This window comes from Rhagoletis zephyria, unplaced genomic scaffold (genome assembly GCF_001687245.7).
Source record: "Rhagoletis zephyria isolate East Lansing unplaced genomic scaffold, Rhagoletis_zephyria_1.1 Rzeph_scaffold_04523, whole genome shotgun sequence".
NCBI lineage: Eukaryota > Metazoa > Arthropoda > Insecta > Diptera > Tephritidae > Rhagoletis > Rhagoletis zephyria.
In genome coordinates this window covers 1-5,728 of record NW_016161606.1, presented here as the reverse complement: position 1 = coordinate 5,728, position 5,728 = coordinate 1, and positions in this window count along the sequence as shown.

Genomic DNA, 5,728 nt, shown 5'->3' with positions numbered 1-5,728 from the left:
CATACAAACCGAATTTCTCATGCTACATATCTCTGAAAGTGTGCATGGTAGAGTTTTGGAAATTGGTATGGAGATATACGAAATCAATCGCATACCCTTGGAGAAAAATTTTACCTATTGTAAAAAGGGGTGTGACATCTCCCATACAAACCGAATTTTTCATTCTGCTTATCTCTGGAAATTTTTTGGTAGAGTTCTAGAGTTTTGTATGGAGATGTACGAAATAAATCGCATACTCTTTGAGAAAAATTGGAACTATGGGAAAAGGGGGCGTGGCATCTTCCATACAAACCGAATTTTTCATACTGCCTATCTTCATGGTAGAGTTGGAACTTGAGATATACGAAATCAATCGCATACTCATGAAGAAAGAGGGCAGCTGTTGGAAAGGGGGCGTGGCACTTCCCATATAAATCGAATTTTTATACTGCATATCTCTGAAAGTATTCATGGTACAGTACTGGAACTTCGTATCGAGATATGTATATAGTTGAAATCAAGGCCATACTCCTGGAGAAAATTTGGGCTATTTGAAAAGGGGTGTGAGGCCTACAAACGTACCGACCTTTAGCTATCTTTGAATGAATTTTTTTATTCTTCTGTAGGTGTGTTTGTGAGTGAAATCCTCCTAGATGGTTGTACGGATTTTAACGAAACTTTTTGTATATTTGAGTGGGTCTCTGGATGGTTTAGTTTCACAATTTAATCCGACAGTTGGCGCTGTAGTTGAGTTATTACTAAAAATCTTATTTATGATCCGATTTGGCTAATGTTTTAAATATGTATGCAATACTATTACTAAAAATAGCCAAGTGAGAAAAGTGACCGTGAAGGTCAGATTAAAACGACCTGTTGCACCATTGAGTATATCGAACGCTCCTGCGTTGCAATTGTCCCAATGGATGTGATTTTCCAATATTATTATGCGTTCAAACTTTTAAGGTATTTCGTCTAAAATAAGTATATGTATATTTACGGTGACCATAAATATATTTTGAAAATGCAGGACAATTTTTCAAAAAATTTACCTACATATAATTCCGTAGTATAAAAATAACAAAAATATACTACATAAATACATTCCTCGTCATTTGAATAGCGCCCCCTTTTTTTGATTTTCTACCATACAAAGAATGCTTGACAAAATTTTTATATCGAAGAAAATGCGCAGCACAGTCAACAAAAAAAAAAGTCGCCCATATGTTTATTTTTTTTTTATTTTCGAAAATTTTTTAAATGGGATGTAGACGTAGAATATGCTATATTTTTATAAAAAGTTAATGAATATTAAACAAACAAAAGGAAAACTGTACCTACTAAATATTGAAAGGATGCGCTATTCAAATAACGAGGAGTGTATATTTCTTAATTATTAATCCAATTTTAAACTTTAAACATAAATCACATTTGCTTCATTGGTATTAATCTTTTAGTAATGAATATTTACAAAATTATAATAAGGCATATTACATATTACTTTACACGAAATATGAACCTCTGTAAAGCAATTCTTTTAGGCAAACTTTGGGTCGTTGAACACGAAAAATACCCATGTTTTCAAAGAAGTGTTTTCGAGACTTGTTCGAAAAACGTATTTTTAATACTTTTTCAGTTATTCCTCAATATCTCATGAAACGACCAACATTTCGAAAGGTTTGATGGGCTCTTTGCAAAAATATATATTTGTTGTGCAGATTGTGTTCCGTAACATCTACATTTCTCATCAGATTTTCATTTGCTGTAAAACGAAAATGATTGAAATTTCAATTTTTCGATTTTGGTCGCTTGTAACACTAATAATTTTCATCGAAATCGGCAAAGTAATATATTTTTGTAAGAGACTGTAGGTCGCTTATGTTGATGGATAATTTTTTTATGACATCGACGAATAGGTTCGAAATGTACTAAAAACACGCTTTTCGAAAAAATAACGAAAACGCTTGTTTGAAAGGAAAATTGGCTTGGAAATTTTTTTTTTCTTAAGCGATTACCACAAAATTTGTAGAACAATGTTATCGATATATTTGATGCTGGCCTTCAATTTCTCGTCATCCATTGTCCATAACAGTACAATATTTAGAACGCATTGAACGCATTGAATAGTTGAACCTTCAAAACCAGCTTACCCTTATGTAGTTATCAATTAGTTATCGACACTGCTTTTATTTCGATTAGGAAAAGTTAATTTTAAAATATCGAAGAAAATGCGGGGCAACGGCAGGACACTTGGAAAAAATCAGTACATTTTGGGGGTTTTATGTTTTGAAAAACTACGCAGGACAGACCTTTAAATAACAGTACGGTCCTGCAAAAAACAGAACGGATGGTCACCGTATGTATATTGCATTTCTGTAGAACAATGATTCGCACCCATTTTGAAATTGCCACCTACTATACTGTAAAGCTTCTAGGACATTCACTATAGAACCGGGTCATTGTTGCCGCCAGGGAGTGAAGAGGAAAAAATGTATTTCGCTTTGCGAATAACCGTGCTATGAAATGCCGCACAACTGGAGAATTTCAAGAACGGATATAACACTTTCCTTAGGTTATTTAAAGCGGCAAATGACCACCATACCTTAATCTTAGCAGACAAATGTGCCAATGAAAATCGTAAACGTGAATTGTTGGTGAAAATGTTGGACCAAAAAATTTCAATAAAATATATAAAAATTTTGGGCGGAACGAAGTTCGCCGGGTCTGCTAGTAAGGTTATAAAGACGTCAAATCCTTTTCTATATCGACCATTGTTGATAGAATCATCTTTACTTATAACCAGAAATCCATATTTTTCTTTCCAACATTTATGCATTTAAAATGCAAAAAGTCTTAAAGGACATATCAGCTCCAACATGATCATTATAGATATGTTTAATATTCCTTTCATCTTGTTTGAATACGATAATTAAATTTGCATTATCTCGAATTAAGGTTTTGGAATACGAGTAAAAGTCTGACATAAATAAAAACTATCAATCTCTTTATGACGACCCATACAAAAATAGGATCGAACATGATTTTGTTTTTTCGCAAGCTATATCAGCAAATATAAATATAGAATTTGCTTTTGCGTTGTCAGGTGATAGCACATCATCATTATTTGAAAATGTTGAAATATTAATCTCCTTAATAGGGTTTATTAGATGTTTTAAGTATTTATATTTTGATTGATGTAAAGATTTCGAATATAAATAGATGTTTTTGAATTTTAACCCATTTGGACTTTCAATGAGGCTAATCATTACATTTGTCTTCCCACAGTTTGATGGTCCAACAATAAGAGCTCGAATTGAGTTTGGTAATAATGAGCTATGTCGAACTTTATTTACTTTATTAAATCTCAAGTCAACATTTTTAATATTTTGGGTATTACGTTGCTTCACAAACCGTATTTTGAATACTAATATAAATATATATAAACAAATTATTTTTATACTTTTAATTACTTATATTTAAACTATTAATATGAAAAGGCCTAAATATGAGAGTTATTTATGAAAAAAGGTTTAGTCATAAATCGTCAGTCGTCGGAAAAGGTTTTATAAATAATATAATTAATAAGCTTCCTGCTGAACTTCATTTGCCTAGTTATCAATCTTTTAGACCTGGAACGAAACTAGAGAAACGTTTAGTAAGAGGAGATCGAGGTATTAATCTACTAGACGCCGCTTGTAGAGAACATGATATATCATATTTATATAATAAAGATTTAGAGAATCGACATATTGCTGATAAAAAATTAATTGAGAAGGCTTGGGAAAGAGTTAAAGCGAAGGATAGCAATCTTAATGAGAAAACAAATGAGAAAACAAATGCTTGGTTAGTTACAAATATAATGAAGACAAAAACGAAATTCGGTATGGGAACATTTATAGTAAAGCTAAGAAAGTGGGAGGAAAAACTGGTTATCATCTCTTCAAACATGCTTTAAAAAGAGCTAAACAAAATTTAAAGAAAAGTGATAACTTAAAAGATGCAATAAAAATTTCACGAAAGGTAAATAATATTTTTAGAGGAAAAAAATCTATAATAAAAGCACCACGTGTAATACCATTACCTAAATCTGGAGGATTTCTCCCATTAGCGCCTTTATTCGTAGCATCTGGCGGTACTGCAGGAATTATTAAAACAATCAATGCTATAAAAACTGGAAAGGAGCAGTTATTGGAGGCGAAACGTCATAATAATACAATGGAAGCTATTTCAATGGGAAAAAGAAAGTTTTTAAAGCCTTATAAAAAGGGATTCGGATTATATTTAAAACCATATCAAAAAAACTCTTAATGAAGCTACCCAGAAGACCTCTTACTGATGTAGACTTAAAGAAGTATTCAAAATTTATTCCAATTTTTAGAGGGGTATTCATGTGTGACACTTTAGCCCGTAAACCATTTAAGAGAGAATGTGGAATAATAAATTTGAATAGTTCAAAGGGTGCGGGAACGCATTGGGTAGTTTAGCCGCTCTCGAGCCTTGCGAAAACTAACAAACGGTTTTCTAAATATATATTAGTTGAGATATATTATAATTATATTTAGACAGTATCCGTTGTTTCTGATTGGCGCAAAAAAATCTTGCCTAGTGAGGAATTCGGCCCTTGATATGGTCGTTACTTAAAGCTACTTATATTCGAAATTGCATGAAAATTGGAAAACAAAAAGCTACCTTTGTACCGAATTTTAAGCAAATCGGACCATAAATACGATTACTTCGAACAGATCGGTCCCTGGTCCACTTCTCGGACAAAATGGATCATATATGCTAAAAAGCTACCTACGTACCGAATTTTAAGCAAATCGGACCATAAATACGATTACTTCGAACAGATCGGTCCCTGGTCCACTTCTCGGACAAAATGGATCATATATGCTAAAAAGCTACCTACGTACCGAATTTTAAGCAAATCGGACCATAAATACGATTACTTCGAACAGATCGGTCCCTGGTCCACTTCTCGGAAAAAATTGATCATATATGCTAATACATGCTAAAAAGCTACCTACGCACCGAATTTTAAGCAAATCGGACCGTAAATTCGATTTTTTCGAATAGATCGGTCCCTGGACCACTTCCCGGAAAAAATGGGTCATATATGCTAATATATGCTAAAAAGCTACTTACGTACTAAATTTTAAGCAAATCGGACTATAATAAGATTTTTTCGAATAGACCGGTCCCTGGTCCACCTACCCGAAAAAAAGAAAAATTTTTTAGCCTAAAACATGGTGGTTACCGAAAGCTATTTGTATACAAAATTTCATGAAAATCGGACCAGCCGTTCGCGAGATTACCTGTTACAAAAAAAGGGACTTCTCTTTATATAATTAGTATATAGAATAGAAGATAAAGTATCCTGTTAGTAATAATTTAAACCAGTATATCATTTATGTTAAAAGTGAACACTTATAAAATAATAAACTATACTGTTCTATTAAACAGCTAACTGCTAAACAAGGCTGTTCTATGAAACGGGTAACTGCTAAATAAGACTGTTCTATTAAACAGCAAACTGTTAANTTTTTAATTATAATATTATGGAAGTTGGTAGAAAACTTATTAAAAATCTTATAAAAACTCGAAATATTTAAAAAAAAAGTATAAGAGTATTCAGCTTGGTGAAACATTAAATGATGAGTTCTTAATCAATTAAAACAGAAAAATGGAACGTCTTAAACTAGTAGAACTTCATAAACAAGCTCGCAGATACTTTAAACGTCGTCGAGTAATA